Here is a 17,648-nt window from a genome sequence, read left to right as displayed (position 1 = left end):
CAGGGTCACGACAACATGAAGAACTGTAATAAAGGGCTTCAGCATTAGGAAGGTTGAGAACCACTGCTCTAGAGTAATTGATTTAAAGATTGGCACATGACCTAATTTGGATCATCAACAGACATAGAATGTTCTTTTGTCTTCTGAGATACAGAGCTTCTCTCTTTCACAACAGACCTGCTGTCTTGGGATCATGAAGCCTTGAAAGTCAGCCTTCTTGCACCCATGAAGAGACTCTGTTTGAGAAGGAGACCACTGTGTGGAAGAGAGAAGTGGGGAGTGAGATGAACCTGGAAGTATCACGAGAGCACCTTTGCCAAACAGAAGCTAGGCTACCCTCCCTGTTAAGAGTAGTCAATTGCAGGAGCAAATAATCCTTCATCAAATCCAGATAAGACAAGCTTTCTTCCCTTTCTACCAAAAGAAACTCAATCAAATCACTAACTATAATACATAATTGCCTATTTGTTTCTATGATTTTCTTTAAGAATATAGAGGACACTCTAACCAAAAGTAAGTCTTGCCAACAAAGTGTTGGGAAGTATCTTACCTAGTTTTGACAGCTCTGAACCGCTAATTCTTGATTTTAATTAAGTTGTTCCTTCCACTATGGACATTTTTAATGAAAAGACTTCATGTGATGATTAATTTCAGTACTTTATAAAAGGACTGTTGACAGCTGGGAGGTGGTGGCACACACCTTTAACTCTGGCACCCAGGAGGCAGAGATGGGCTGATCTCCATGAGTTTAAGGCCACCCTGGTCTGTAGAGCGAGTTCCAGGACAGCCAAGGCTACACAGAGAAACCCTGTTTGGGGAGGGCGGGGAGGAAAAAGACTATTGAGGACAATAACTCAGCCTTTGTAATGGGATCTATAAGCATCTGTCTATACAATGCAACTAATGTGAATATTTATGTATCAACTGTAAATGTCATAATTCTACTGCAAATTTTAAAATTCCAGACTCACTAGGGAATTATGACCACTATTTTGGTCCTGATCCTCTTTCTTACATTGTCTCTTTCACAATTCGTTAGGACCAGCTAGCTCTATGCTTTGAAGAACCAGGACCCTTATTCATATCCAGTAGAGGTGTGTACAGCCTCTATCTACTGTGTCTCCAAATTCCCTTTCAAATACCACAGCCTTATTAACAACACCACTAAAGAGGTCTCACCAGGCTTTCCTAGCACTCCAGGCAATTTTTAGCCCATGGTTCTTCCCAATTTAAAAACAAAATGAATCTCCCAAACAGAATTGAAATGTCAAATTTTACTACCATCTGGATTTAAAGACTGCAAAGAAAGCTCAGTTTGGGGTGTTGTATTTTTGTAGCCAGAGTGAATGTTTTACAGTACATTTGTTTTCAGACCATCTACCTTCCTATGTCTGTGCATTCCACTCTGGGGGAATAAGGTACTGAAGTGAAAGAGAAGAAACTGTCCAGAAAATTCTAAGAACCTATAACGTTCAGTAGGTCCACCCAAAATAATGGAAGTTCATCTTCATCGTCATGGTGAGGGTAAACCTGATGTGTTCATTAACTAAATTTAGAACCATGAATGTGGATTAACAATCTGGCGCTCCTCCTCTGGGGGTTACAATCTGATATGTGAACAGACATGAAGGATACACGAGCAGCTTAACAAGCCTTTGTGGTCCATCCACCAAAAGCACCAGGCAGCATGGTGCCTTCAGGGTAGGAGAAAGACAGCAGTGGCTGAGATGGACCAGGTGAGACCTGCCACAGCCGAGCGGGAATGGCTAGTGGGTGAGTTTAAGTCACTCTTACCATGCACAACAAAGACATCACCTTAAGCAAGAGCCCAGGACTGTAACATATAGGAATATCAATTCTCTTGAGGACGTCAAAAGGGGGCTGGTCAAAGGCCACCCACAAAATTTAAAGATACAGAGACCTAGACCCTGAGAAGTTGAGTGGTTTAGGAGCATTGTGGGAATCAAAGACGGAACCTTTGAAATAATGCTATGCTGGATTTTGGCCAGTGTTCTCAGGACGGAAACCTGGCGGCAAATAGCTTCACTTCCACCCAGTCCAGGCACTCTTTGTGTGCTCACTCGTTCGCTCAGCTCCAACAAATGGTACTGCTGTGCCAGCCTGCATCCTGAGTTAGATGCAGGGAATACCACAGCCAAGGTCCCACCCCCAGTGAGCTTAAATGTAAGGGAATATAGCTTTTACTTTTCAATTTTGCATTTTTATTGTAGCGATACTATACAAACAGAAAGCTTACCATTTTCATCTTTTCTAGGCGCCCTGCTCAGCAGCACTACATAATTCAAATTGTGCATACATTCATATTGTGGGCTATCTGTCCACAGAACTTTTTACATCTTATGAAACTAACATTATGTCGTTTACATTAAAAAGTGCTTCCCTTTTCATCCCTCCTCAGCTCCTAAAAACCTCATTTTTTTTCCTTATTTATGAGTTTGCCTATTCTAGGTACCTCATGGAGATGGAAATGTACAATATTTTCCTATTTGTGTTTGGATTGTTTCACTCAGCATACCAAGTGGCCTCAAGGTCTATGTAGTAGCCTTAAGGTTCAAAACTTCACTCCTTTATAAAGCTGAATAGTCCTTACATGCATGGACACACACACACACACACACACACACACACACATACACACACACGGACACGGACACACACACACACACACACACACACACACACGGACACGGACACACACACACACACGGACACGGACACGGACACACACACACACACACACACACACACACACACACACCCTGCATATTTTGTGTATCTAGTCACTATTAGTGGGCACCGGGCTGTGTCCCCACCCTCTGGCTATTGTGAATGAGGCTGCCGTGGATGTAGGTGTATGTTATCTATTTAAGCCTCTGCTTTCAGTTCTTTTGGAAATAGCTAAAAGTGGAATTTCCGGATCAGACTCTATCTTTACTCTGGGGGGAACAGCAGACTGCTTTTCTCAAGCTGTGCAATTTTGCATTCCTCCCAGCAAAGCGTGAAGGTTGTAATTTCTGTGCATCCTCACCAACACGTGTTATTTTCTGGCTTGTTTGTTTGCCTGATTCTTTTGAAAACAGCCAGCCTCCAAATAAGCAGGAAGTGGTATCTTATTGTGGGTTTGATGTTCAGTCCCTGAGTGGCTACTAACCTTTCAAATCATTTCATGGCTTTATTGCCCATTTATGTGTCTTCTTTGCATAAATGTTTACCCAAGATCTTGCTCCTGTTAAAATTTATTTTATATTGTAGAGTTTTAGGAATTTTTTATGAGTCTGGAGACTAATCCCTTTTCAGACATATGATCAGTGTGATGGTTCATTTTCATCGTCAGCTTGACTGGCTTTGAAGTCACCGAAGGAACCAGCCTCTCCATGTGTCCATAAGGATGTGTCAGTGAATACTCTCTCAGAGGGAAGGCCCGTCCTGAGTGTGAACAGCAGGGTTCCAAAGGCTGGGGTCCTAGACTGAATAAAAAGGAGAGATCGATGGAGCTTATCTCTGCTTCCTGACTGCTGGTGAGATGTGACCAGCCACCCCACACTCCTGTCGCCATGATGAACTGTGTCTCTTCTTAAACCAGGAGCCAACCAAATCCTTCCTCCCTGAACTCGCTTTGCCAAATATCGTATCATGGCAGTGAGAAAAGTAATGAGCACAATTTGTAAACATTTTCTTCCATTGCGCGAGTTGCTTTCTTTACTCTGTTGATAATGGCCTTCGGTGCGGATACATATTTAAACAAAATACCAGGCGCCTAAAGTAGCAGGCACACTGTGAATGCTAAATACTGGAGACAAATTTGGGGAACCTCACGAACACTGAGAGTATGAGGGCTCCCTTGTCCATTCATTTGCTAGACAGTTGCTGCTCTCTGTAATGGGGCGCAATAGTGAACAAAACACAAATCCCTGGTCCCAAGGAGCTCCCAGTGCGATGCCATTCAAGAAGTAACAGCTAACTGAATGATAAAAGATAAGGCAGAACCTAGGAGGTGTCCAACAATGGCCTATAAGGAGGAAGAATGACAGAGGGTGGAAGGGACTCTCCAGGGACAAGAAATAGTCTGCCTGAAGGCCCTGACACGATGACGATAGACTGATTAGCAGTGATGGCCCTACAGTTGGAGACTGACTGACTGACAAGAACGGTGGTAGAGGAAGGCCCTTTCCGGGGCAATGGTGGCCCAGAGTATAGCTTCAAGTTAGGAATCTGGGGTTTGTCAAGCAGCAATACATACTAAGAATGGCGGTTTGCTAGAATCCTTTCTCAGTGAGTTTAGTCTTCATTCTTAGCTACACTAACAATGACAATGAATGACTAACCCCACTTTCCCAAAATTCTGGACCTCCTGTACTCTCTAATATCTTCCAATAAACCATCTCTACCTAATTTGACTGAACTATCAGGAACAGGTTCTATTGCTCCCAACCAAAGTTATTGACTTTTATGCCAATCCCTTCTTTTATTTAAGTGTGTGAGGGTGTGCATGTATGTATGTGTGTTCACACCTGTGGGTATGTATTTGTGTGTACATGTGTGCATGTGTCTATGAAGGCCATGTTTTGTGTTGGATGTCTTCCTTAATGCTCTCTAACTTCTATATTTAGGTGGGTCTCTTGCTGGAACTACAGGTCACAATTCAGGCAGTCCAGCCAGCCAGCTCAGTTAGTCTAGATAGCCAGCTTTATGTGAGTTCTGGGGACCCAACTCTGGTCCTCATGTTTGAATGGCAAGTGCTTTATCCGCTAAGCCACCTCCACAGCCCCTCAAATCCATCTTGACTCCTTTTACATTCTGGCCTCATTATTTCATGTATGTATAATCTATGTGGCAGAGACAAAGGCCACCTACGATCATTTTCTAGTTCCTTCACCCAGATAGCAAATCTTCTACTTTAGCACAAGTGAAAAAGGTGATGACTGATGATAGCTACCATTAATATAGACTAATATAGATTTACTATGAACAAGAGTCATTCAATATGCTCTGATCATATTAACTTATTTAATCCTTGCAACATCTCTAAGAAGCAGGTACTATTATTCTTTTTTCTCCTTTGCCTGTTTTTAACATTAGAATTTTATTTTTTGAATTTACCATATATTATACAAAATGATAGGTTTTGTTATGATATTTTCATACGTGTATACCAGGTACTTTGATCATATTCACCCTTCTACTATCTTTTCTTGCCCCCCTCATTGGTCTTTCAACTTTTCACATTTAGACATTTAGGTGTGTGTGTGTGTGTGTGTGTGTGTGTGTGTGTATTTGTCTGTCTACAAGCATGGAGGTCAGAGGACAACTTATAAGAGTCAGTTCTCTCCTTCTACAAGGTGCGCTCTTGCAATCAAACTCAGGTTATTAAGGCTTGGCAGCAAGTGCCTTTACTACTGAGCCCCCTCACCACCCTTCAGCCCTTCATTTTTCAAAAACAAAAGTAGTATTAAATTTCCAAGGTCATACTGCTAAGAAGTGACAGAGTCAGAATCTAAACCCATGTAATTGGACAACAACATAAATGACCCCAGTGTTAGGTCATTCCAAGATCAAGTAGTAAACAGTGGGAACCAGAGAAGTATAAAAGGGGATACCCAAAGTCTGGGAAGATAGTTAAAAAAAACTCAGAGGGAAATTTGGTCACTTGGGGAAAGGGGGGGCTTCAAGAAAGAATGAAATGTTTATCTACTCAATCAGACACCAGCAAACCCTTAGTCATATGTGTAGGTAGAATTTTCTGTCCCACCAGCCAGCTCCCAAATAACCACACTGAGAACTATTATTAATTATAAAAGCTCAGCCGATAGCTTAGCCTTGTTACTAATTAGTGCTTAAAACTTAATCCATTTTTACATGTTGCTACATGACTCATGGCATTTACCTGTCCTCTTATATGTCTTGCTCCCTCTCTTTCTGGCAGCTCCATCCTTCTTCTTCCCAGAGTTCTCTCTATCTGGCTCTCCTGCCTATACCTCCTCCTGCCTAGCTATTGGACATTTATCTTTTTATTAAATCAATGAGAGCAACACATGTTCACAGTGTACAAAAAGATTGTTCCACAACACATATGTTCAATAAGTCTTGTTAAGATAGCTCAGAGAAATTTCAAAATGATAAACTATATCATGAAAGAGTTTAAAATGAATTGTGAATATACTTTCATTATCTATTAATAATCATTCCTTCATAATTCATTACAGAAAAAAACAAACAAGAAGGAAAAGAAACTCAAGCTTATTCTCAATCTCTAAGAGGCTAAATAAGATTAGTCTCCAAAATTGACTGCTATAATAGAATCTATCAAAAATTCTGAATAAAAATCATTTTAGTAAAGCAATGGGTGCAAAAAGAAGTTTACTCAGAATGACCTATGAACAGGAAAAAGTGGTGAGAAAATAGAGACAGTAAGTATAAACAAATAGTTTGAAGATTATGTGAAGAGAGAAATGGATCATGGGAGGGATAAACGACAAGGGTTATCCTTAGACATGATTAGTAATAAAAAAAAGTCTATATGTTATTATGAGTAATTCAGTGATGAAAAAAGTTAAGAGAGAAAATAATTCCAGCATTGGGGACCCTGGGTAAGCAAATGTGGGTAGGTTAAAGATACATTTTAGTGTTGGGGTGAGAGGATCATTATTATTAAATTGTAGAAGTTATTGGCCAAGCCTAAGTGAGTTGAAAGGAAGGACATGTGGAAGGAAAGACGTTTTTAAAGAGTGGGGTGTAACATGAATCTTAAAAGGTCTTATTAATAAAAACAAACCCAGTACCAGTTATTGGGGTGAAGCCTGGAAGATCAGAGAAGCAGAACAAGCCACAGCTACCTCACCTCGCCAGTTCCTCAGCTGATCCTGTTTCCTCAGACTGGAAGCCTCTGAGTCCTCATTCAGAATGAAGCTCAGCTGAACTGTGCTGCTCAAAAGCCTAAAAGCTTAACCAGGCTAGTTCCTGGTTTTCATGCCTCATATACCTTTCTGCTTCTGTCCTCACTTCCTGGGATTAAAGGCTCACTTCCTGGGATTAAAGGCGTGTGTCATCATGCCTGGCTGTTTCCAGTGTGGCCTTGAACTCACAGAGATCCAGATGGATTTCTGCCTCTGGAATGCTAGGATTAAAGGTGTGTGTGCCACCATTTTCTGGCCTCTATATCTGTTCTCTGACCCCAGATAAGTTTATTAGGGTACACAGTATTTTGGAGAACACAATATCACCACAGTGGGAGGCATGAATGTGCCAAAGACAAGAAAATAGCATTTTCTAGTGGCATTGGATGTTGTTTGGGATTTAGGATAGAAAACCAGGCAAGTCCAGACAACACAGACAAGAATTTTCTATTGTAGCATCAGTTTCTCACATTGTAACTAAAGAAAAGGGAACAACCGAGCTTTGTGGGTCGTTCCCTGTGATGAGCCATTTTCCTAAGAGAACCTCCCCGCTGCCTTATGTCCCAGGTTCAGACATTCCTGGTGAGATATGTGGGGGGAGGTGTCTGGGCAAGAAGATAAAAGGCAACATGACATTGAGGAAAGAAAGAACTATTGGTAGAGTCAATTTCAGGACAGTCAGTGCCCATAGTGTCCCAAAGAGTCAAAGTTCCAATGGAGTAGGAGTGAGACTGAGGCTCAAAATATACTATCAAATAGTATGGAAATGATTTCCATAGAGAGATTCTGAAGGATGTGAGGGTATCTGCAATGATAATAATGCTGTGCTGTGGTCAACTAAAATGGGATAGAAGAAATTATTGCAACAGAAAAACTCAAAATATTACAATACCACATTGCTGGGTAGATAAAGAACAACTGATCAGATTGATTGTAGGAATAATGAAGGATATAAACACAGCACAGATGGTAGAGTTATCAAATAAAGATGGGAGAGAGGAAAAAAGTTTTAGATGGGAACTCTTGGGAAAGATCTTATATGGTAGAGTCTAAAGACACGAGCTCAGGGTTTTCAAAGTTGAAAAGACAGATAGCTTGTTAGGATCCCTAGAAACCAAAAAGACACTGCTTCACCTACAGTTTCCAAGGCAACTGAGTTGAGGGGGAAAACATCTTCCACTTGGGAGGAACCTGAGAAAGGAGTCCATTTCTATAATCTTATGAGAAGGATAATCTTACTTAAAAATTAATCAGCAAGATTGAAGCTAAGTTTCTAATTCCCCAACTTCTTTATCTCAGAGACTACTACAGTGTTCAGACATACACAGACTTGAGAAGAATGGCCTAAAGGAAGAGTTGGAAGCCACTCTAGAGTGACTGTAACATCTGCATCACATTTAGGGTAGAAGACTCCTTTGAAGGCAAAAACAGAGCTCTAATCAAAAAATCTGATTTAATAGAAGCTGAGCTTTGCTGTTAATGTCTCTATAATGAGAAGGAACATGAACAGCCAATGGAAAGAATGGAGAGAGAGAGGGAGGGAGAAAGAGAGAGAAAGAGAGAGAGAGAGAGAGAGAGAGAGAGAGAGAGAGAGAGAGAGAGAGAGAGAGAGAGCTGCCCTTGCATTGTAGCAGCTCAAGGAGTCATTGGCAGTGGAGTGTTGAGGATCACTACCTACAGTGCCCTCTTTTTCAATTCCCCTTGTGAGTTTACCTCTCAGTGACCCATATGATGTCCCTTACTTTCCCTTTATGTAAGCACTGTGCCTTTGTTCTTTGTTCATCTCAGGGAGTCAGCTGAGAAAGTAAACATAGCCTAGACCACATGTTCTCAAACTCGGATGCACTCTCAGCTCCCCAGGGAGGAGAATCATGGTCATCACAAACTCACAGGACTGTTTCTCTTCATCCTCACACACAGCCTCTGGGGTGAGGCTGCTTTCATCCCCAAACACAATGAAGGGACTGAGCCTAAGGAAGGGGAAGTGCATTGCTCAGGTCATTCTGTAAAGAAATACAAGGTAAAGCTGGCCTTTTGTCCAACACCGGATCCTGTGTGATATCCACTCCACAAATACCAGCCTGTCCACTGACGACCATAGAAGATTCACAATTCCAAAGAAAGGGGGTTATATGAAAGTTGGTTTGCTGTTGGCAGGACCCTGGCTGAATTATTCACAACAGCCGGGAGATGGAACCAACCTAGATGTCCATCAACCAATGACTGGATAAAGAAAGGCAGTACATAGACACAGCAGAATAAAGATGAAAATAAGACCATGGCATTTGCAGGAAAATGGATGCAAGTGGAAATCATTTCATTAAAATAATGGTGAAGCAAACTAACCTAGACTCAGAAAAGCAAATGCACATTTACTCTGATATGTGGACCCTAGATATGAAACTACACATATGTACACAAAACTAGAAAGAGGATTATAAGATGGGAGGACTAGATGTTAAAGGAGATGCAATAGATGTGAGAAAATACATGTGGGGGATAAGTGGGAAAAGAAAATGAAGCAGAAGGAGAGGAGAGGGTCAGAGTAGAGAGGAGGAGAGGAGGGGAGGGAAGGGAGCCAGGATAAAGTATAATGGCATACATGCCTGAAGACATCATAAAGAATAGCATTATTTTGTATGCTAACCTAAAAAGCTAATATAAAAAATTGCACCTGGATAATGCACATGTGAGATGGTTAATGCTGGTGTAGCAAATATCCAAGGGAAGTAGGGGTTCTTTTAAATTTAACAGCATTCAAAGAATGTTAAATTACCAAAGAGTGGAAATTATTCACCCAGGGCACAGAACTGCTTATACAGCCACCATGGCTTTTAAAACAATATCCATATATGACGAAATGTGTTCCATTTAAAATAGGAAAGAAAAAACCACACCCAGCTCTCCTGACCTTTTCAGGCTCATTATTTTTTAATTACATGATCCAGAGTCAGCATCCTGGGCATTGTTGTACAGTAGCACCGTCCCACAACACATCCCTGGCAGGACATGTTGGAGCCACACCTATGCAGATTGGCTTTAGACATACCTTGGAGCTCACAAGGAACTGGAATCCTCTGGCATTCCAGTGAACTCCCAGGATCTCTTCTTGTGGTAATATTTTATTCATGCTTTAATAAATAAAGCTTGCCTGGAGATCAGAAGGAAAAGGCCAGCCATTATAAGTAAACAAAGAAGTCAGGCAGTGGTAGCACATGTCCTTAATCCTATCACTTAGCAGGCAGGATCTCTGTGTCTTCAAGGCCACACTAGGGAACAGAGCCAAGCGTGGTAACACATGCCTTTAATCCCAGTACCAACCATAGAAGTCTGGAGGTCTGTATAGATAGAAAGTGACAGAGCTGTGTATGTGGAGGAGGTGATATAGCTGGGCTAAGAGAGCCAATGAGAGAAAAGAACAGAAAAGGCATATAAACGTGAGTATATAGGAAGAAGCTCTCTTTGAAAGCTGTGGAGTTGGTGAGGTGAGGTTAGATCATGGTTGTCCTATTCCTCTGACCTTTCTCTAAGGCTTTCAACCCTATATTTGATTCCTTGTTTACATTTATTAAGACTGTTTAGAAATTCATCTACATCCTCTCAACCTTCTATTCTCTCCGCTCCCCCCCTCTCTCTCTCTCTCTCTCTCTCTCTCTCTCTCTCTCTCTCTCTCTCTCTCTCTCTCTTCCTCCCCATACACACATATATGTGTATATAATATATATACATATACATATATGTCTCTTCTGAAGTGAATACATGTTCTTTAGGCTTTCTTCCCACACATCACTCTGACTGTGTTATATTCCAAAAGTATTGTTTATAATAAGCTGTCCTCAGAGCTGGAGAGACTGCTCATAGTTAAAAGCACTTACCACTTCACAAATACCCAGGTTCAGTTCCCAGAACCTACATCAGGGAGCTCACAACCTCCTGTAATTCCAGTTCCAGGGGACCTGTTGCCCTCTTCTGTCCTCCACAGACACATACATGCATGTGATACACACAAATTCACATATGCACCACACACACATACACACACACACACACACACACACACACACACACACACACACACGAATTTTTTTAATAAAACTTGAATAACCCCTCCTCACTTCAGGCAAAGGCACCTGATTTCCATGCTATCAACAGCTTCTTTTCACAGCTGTCCATAGGCCAGAAGCACCTTCTATGGCTGCGTTACAAGCATGTCTTCTTCCATGCCCAGGCCTGCATCAGTGTGCCTGGGTCTTCGTCTGTGTTCAGTCCTTTTCCATCATCTTGGGCCTGTCAGGACCCCACCTTCTCCCTCTTCAATCCAACAAACTCCACCTTCTCCTCCATTACTAACCATCCTTAGACTTTTCTGTCACCCACTCTGCCCCACTACTAAGATCCCAACTAGAAATTTAGGTCACCCTTTAAGACCACATCCTGCCATCTGTCCAACATTCTCATTCTTATCCCCATCACTCCCCAGTCTTCTGAGCCATATCACCCATGATATATCTCAGAGCTGTGCAGCCAAGCATGAGGGTGGATGACCTGTGCCACAAATAGACCATTAGTGGAGAAGACTGAGGCCAGTATCCCCTCTTGGGGAAATGCTGATGTGTCTGGTAGTCAGGGTGGGGTTACAGCTGGTCCTGTGTTAGCACCACATGAGGCCTGGAATCCGGGCAGAAGCATCTATGTAGCATCCACTGAGGACACCGGGCTGGTGCCAAGAAGAAGGGGAGGCAGGAGACACTCTAATAAATGTTGACAGAGGACTCACAGACACATGGAGAGGTGAAGAAATTCAGCAACAAAGAACAAACCAAGACTGGGAATTCCCATAACCACCTTACTCAGCAACATGACCCAAGAAGGACAGTTCTACTTGTGAGCAATCTCTTCCCCAGAAATACAGGTGGACAATGTCTGCTTAAGATGCACGTTACAGGCAGTTTTCATCTCTGCATACCAACACCATGTCTGGTCTTACACTTCAAAGTTAAGACTACTGACTTGCATCTATAGCCAGCTAGTCCAACTGTCAAACAATCCACCACCTCCCCTGAGTCCCACCCTTCTTGGTATTCCCATCTCCTTGACCACTATACCTTTCTTGTTCCTTATCAGACTAGCTCTGCCCAGGATCTCCATTCTTCACCTGCCTCTTCCCTAAGGTCATGACTTCTGTACTCTCTAACACTACCACTGTGTTTATTTTATTTTCTCCCTACTTTGTTGGAACCCATCTAAGTAACTCAGCACCAAATTGAGAAGCGGCTTCTGCTTGATTCCTGTGTTCTTGATGATGTTTCTGGCACATATGTTGCTATTAGCGAGGTAGACGTTTCTCCATTTCCATTCCTTGTATTAGCCAGCTTTCAGTCACTGTCACAGAATATCTGAGACAGTCAACTTAAAAGCAGGACAGATATATGTTAGCAAAGATCTAAAACACAGTTGTTGGCCCAGTCCCTTTGGACCTGTGGTGAGGCATCATGACAGGAGTGTGTGACAAAGAAGGACCATTCACTACAAAGTGACCAGGGAGGCACAATCTTCTTCAAGGACAATCTCAGTGACTCCAAAGCTCTCACGAGGCCCCACCTCCAAAAATTTTCACTCCCTCCTAATAGAGCCATGCTGGGAACTAAGCCTTGAACACAGTGTTTGGTAGAACATTCCAGATCATTATAACATTCCTCTGTGGAAACTCCCTATGCTGTCTTCATCCTCTGAATCCTCCATTTGCACCTTCCATACATTCTTTGGGCCTTTCTCCTTTCCCTCCTCCCAACTCTTCAATGGTACTGTTTTCCAACATGGCAGTCTCATCTTTTCAGCCAGGTTTCCTCCCCTCTAGATCTAAGCTATTGTTCATTTATTCATATTCCAAGGTTTCAGGTGTTGCACATACAGTAGGTCACATACATAGGCCATGAGGTGAGTGAACTATGGAACATCTACAAACAGCCTCTCTGGGTCTCAGTTTCATGATGTGTTATGTAGTTATAGGTCATATGAAGAAATTTATCTAAGAATCAGGAAATAACCACAAATAGTACATGTTGGTTCTATTTCCCACGCAAATAATTCTCAAGTGTCAATCTGTAAGCTATGCTTGTGTGGGAACCCAGGTCTACACATACTTTCTCCTTTACAACTATTTGGCTCTTCGATCTCAATCATCTGAAACTCCTGATATGTCCCAAACCAGTTCTTCTCCTTCTTTCCCTATCCCTGGAGCATGGCTACATTCTAGACATATAAGTGTGGAACTTCAGAAATCATTTAAATTATTGTTCACCCCTCCCTATATCTCAAAGATCACATCCAGAATGTCCTCCAATGTCTTTCCTATTGCTCTGCGTGACATTGGCTTTTGCCAAGAGCCACCCCCCCCAATTGCCCATGCTCTCTTCCTTCAATTCTGCAAAGTTCGCCATCCTACAAACAGCCTGGTCATGTCCCTTGCCTGCTCAAAAAAGAAAAGAAAACAGGCTTGCGTATGCACAGCCTTTTGCTCAGTGAGCAGAGTAGGCTCCCTAGACTGGCAATCAGAGCACTCCAGTGTGACGAGACTTGTTACTACGTGTTTTCTAAACACACCCTGGGTTTCTCACCTCTGTGTCTACTTCTGTGCTTCTTCTGTCTGGGCAGCTTTCATGCCCAACTATAGCTACTGAAACCTGGCCAGCCTTCAAGGTCTGCCTCAAAGCTTGGAAGCCTTCTCTGGTTTCTGAGTTGGATTTGATCTATCTTTCTTTCTTTTCTTAGTAGTTCCTCAATATTTTTATATTTTATTGCTCTTATTTTATATTATTGTAATTAAAGACATCTATCTGCCTTCTCTACTATGCAGAAAGTTTTCATAAAGACAGAGATTATATCTTATTATATTTATATCCCCACAGGACTTAGAACATTCTTTGCAATAAAAGACCATCTGTACATACCTATTAAATTCACATGCACATATCTCTAAGAAATTATATGCTGTAATTTGGGGTTTTAGAAACTGTTCATTATACCCACTTGTCTATGTACACAAAATGCCCTTTTCAGGGCTTCTTGGTGCAATTTCTCTAAACTATTGACAGAAAGGCCCTGCAAGATAGATATGTATCACAGCTGCAAAATATTCTCCCTGCCCCTTGGGCTCCTCCCTGGAATCACTGATGCCTGAGCTCATGAATGAAGTGACTGATAAATTCAGAGGAAAACCATTTTTGTAATTACCTTCTCTGGTTAAAAAGACAAGGAGATATTGTTGCTTCCAAATAACTTGTATTTAAGAGAGGAACATCTCAACTCAGAAGCAGCACCAGCAAGACAGCTTGCCCAGGACTAAGGATACAGCAGAAAAGCCTCGTGGACTTCCCTGCTTTGTCATTATCCAGGCCCCAGAAGCTACATGGTGCGGCAGAAGGCTTTGAACTCACTCCAGCTCCGCCACTGAGAGTCCTTGAGAAGCTGTCAAAGTCACTTCTCGCTTCCGGCCTCCATCTCTGAATCTTAAAGGGAGAAGTAGAGAGGACTAGTCCAGTCAGGGATGTGTTTGTTGCATGAGCATGAAGATTTGAATTTGATATCAAGTAACTACATTTTTAAAAAGCCATTTGGTGGCATAACTTCATAAGCCCAGCACTGAGGACGGGGAGACAGTGATCCCTGGTGCTCACTGGCCATCAGTCTAGCCCATTTGACAAGTTCCAAGTGAACAAGAGACCCTGTCTCAACAAACAAGGTCAATAGCACCAGGTTGGCCTCTGACCTCCACACATACACCCACACGTACGTGAACCTGTACACACACACACACACACACACACACACACAGAGAGAGAGAGAGAGAGAGAGAGAGAGAGAGAGAGAGAGAGAGAGAGAGAAAATAAGTTTAACATACTTGGTGACTGATGAGCTTTGTGGCCTTTTTAGGATCTCAACTGTGTCTGTCTATAACCCTGTAAAGCAACACAGCACGGGGTGAAGACTGAGCATGACAGACAAACTGCTGGGCGTCTACCCTACCTCTGTCCTCTCCAGCTGTGTAACATCAAGAACCATCCACTACTTCTCTGTTGTGTGTCCTCATCCATAGGAAAGCTATAATGCTAACAGGAGGGACAGTAACATCATCATAGGGCTGCTGTAGCAATAGGAAGAGACATACACATGGCTTGATAGTGTCTGTCATAGCGTAAGTGCATTGCGGATTCCATGATGATTAATTTCAGTGAGACCCATTTTCAAAAACAGCCAATGTATCCTGATAATACTCAGGGAACTACCTTCTGCAGGTGTGCGTCCTGGTAAGTGCTGAGGCAGCCTTAGATGGCAAAGGGCAGTGTTATAGACTGTTAAGTCACAAGTTGTACACCATATAACACTCCCCTCATATGAGCAGTGTTGTTGTTTAGTTGAATTAGTTGCCAGTATATAAAAAGCACAATTTCCTTGTCCTGGCTTCCTTTTAAAAGGTGTGTGCAGGGGACCTCGGGAAAGAGGGTACAGTAGTGAAAAGTGTACACTGCTCTTGCAGAGGACCGTGGTTAGGTTCCCAGCACCATACTAGGGCAGCTCACAACTGCATATTAATTCCAGCTCCAGGAAATCTGAAGCCCCTTTCTGACCTACAAGGCACTGCATTCGCATGAACAAACCCATACACAGACACTGCATATACACATAACTTTTTAAGATTCATTTATTTTTAGGTTATGTATATGAGTGTCATGCCTGCAATAATGTATGTGCATCACTTGTGTGTCAGGTGCCCACAGAGGCCAGAAGAAGGCATAAATCCTCTGGAATTGGAGTTAAAGATGGTTGGAGTATGTGTTGGAGCTGGGAACTGAACTTGGAAAGAATAACCAGTGCTCTCAACTGCTGAGCCATCTCCCTAAGCCCCCACATATATACATAATTTTAAAAAATAAAAGCGAGCCGGGCGATGGTGGCGCACGCCTTTAATCCCAGCACTCGGGAGGCAGAGGCAGGCGGATCTCTGTGAGTTCGAGGCCAACCTGGGCTACCAAGTGAGCTCCAGGAAAGGCGCAAAGCTACGCAGAGAAACCCTGTCTCGAAAAACCAAAAAAAAATAAAAAAATAAAAAAAAATAAAATAAAATAAAAGCGAAAATCCACACAATTGGAGTATCTGGCAATATGAACGTGCATGTCTGTATATATCTTGTTGTCCTCAACCTGCCCATTCACACTGCAGGATTTGCTCCTACAGGAATGTTGGGGTTTCTGCGTTTTTGTTTGTTTGTTTGTTTGTTTTGTTTTGTTTTGGAGGGTGCTGGAGATAACACTCGGAGTTTGCTAGAGAAGTATGCTACCATGAGCTTGCACACCCAGCTTTAATCCTTGCCTGGGTAATAAAGACAACTGTTTGTCATCACAGAAAACCCACACTTGTGCCTACACATGCAGAGTCCATGAAGGAATCAGCATAAAGAAACGGAGCTGGAATACGGAGCTGAGGGAGCCCTGATTACATCATTCGGTCTCTAGATGCAGTAGACCTGGAACCCGCATGTCCTTATATTATTGTAAAATGAGTAACTTCTGAAAAATAAAGTAGTGGGAACACACCAAAAAGATACCAGAGCCAACTGGATGAGCTTTTTGTGACTAACCCTCAAACAATTTGAGCAATAAAACAAGTAACATAATATTGGATCATAACCCAACTGTAAAATAAATACCCAAGAATCTCTGCTGATGTAAAGAAGTGATTGAATAAATAAGTGTTGAAAATGTTTAAATCTCCCATACAGAACAACTCAAACAGGTCATGTACATGTTCTTCTGATGTTTCATGTCCATGAATCATAAGATTATGATGCAATCAGAATGGCACTATTACCACTGTGGTCCACTTTCCAAAACTTACACCCTCACAAGAGAACTATGAAGCCCAAAGTGGACAATCCTCTGCAAAAACACCAACAGATACTTCTCAAAACCAACACAGTTATCAAGAAAAAGAAGGCTTAGGAAATGGCTGCAGACCAGGAGGGGCTGTGGAGGCGTGCCAATGTGACAATTTGAACTGTTCAGGCATACCAGGCAGTTTACAGTGAATACCAGTCTATTGATTCACAGCTATGGAAGCTGGAAGTCCAGCATCAAGGCGCTGGAATCTCGGGGGTTTCTTCATGCTGTGTCACCACATGGCAGGGGACACATGGCAGAGTGGCAAAGAGAGAGTGGAAGGAAATGGGAGGGAATGAACTCAGTCCCAAGAGAGATAACTGGCATTAACCCATTCATAGCCCTCATACCCCTAAACACCTAAAGATCCCACTTCCCAACACTGTCACAACTCAACATTCAAATCAAGTGATGGCATGTGATGTTCTGCATGGGATCCTGGAGCCCAGCAGGGAATATTAGATGCACGCTTGTGAAATCAGAACCAAGGATTGCTTTTACTAATGCTTTATCAGTGTCATTTTCTAACTTGCTATAAATACACACAATAATAAGGGAATGTGGGTGAGGGTATTCAGGAGTTCTCTAAATTATCTTCACAACTTTTCTGGGAATCTGAAACTATTTTAAGGTTTTTAAAAATTATGATAGGGCTGGGGAGGTGGCTCAGTCGGGACAGTGCATGCCATGCAAGCCTCAGGGACCTGAGTTCAGATCCCTGAGCACCCACTGGGCACAGCAGTACACGTCTATGGCAAAATAGAGACAGGTGGATTTCTGGGGATTCCTCAGACAACCT

At 42.4% G+C, this 17,648-nt stretch overlaps 1 long non-coding RNA gene across 3 annotated transcripts in view; it reads right to left on the bottom strand.

Moving 5' to 3' along the window:
* Positions 1–2,199: 2,199 nt before the first annotated feature.
* LOC121830090 (uncharacterized) overlaps positions 2,200–17,648 on the bottom strand; it is a 49,600-nt gene continuing 34,151 nt past the window's right edge. For all 3 annotated transcript variants that reach the window (XR_006073009.2, XR_006073008.2, XR_013052042.1), the window contains 2 exons: positions 9,964–10,065; positions 2,200–3,488 (listed from right to left, as the gene is read on the bottom strand). This is a non-coding gene — a long non-coding RNA (uncharacterized LOC121830090). The remainder of the gene's footprint in view (positions 3,489–9,963; positions 10,066–17,648) is intronic.

The sequence above is a fragment of the Peromyscus maniculatus genome, chromosome 6, assembly GCF_049852395.1.
Source record: "Peromyscus maniculatus bairdii isolate BWxNUB_F1_BW_parent chromosome 6, HU_Pman_BW_mat_3.1, whole genome shotgun sequence".
NCBI classification, from domain to species: Eukaryota; Metazoa; Chordata; class Mammalia; order Rodentia; family Cricetidae; genus Peromyscus; species Peromyscus maniculatus.
Note: the sequence above shows the minus strand (reverse complement) of the source record. Positions and strands in the feature narration are given on the sequence as shown.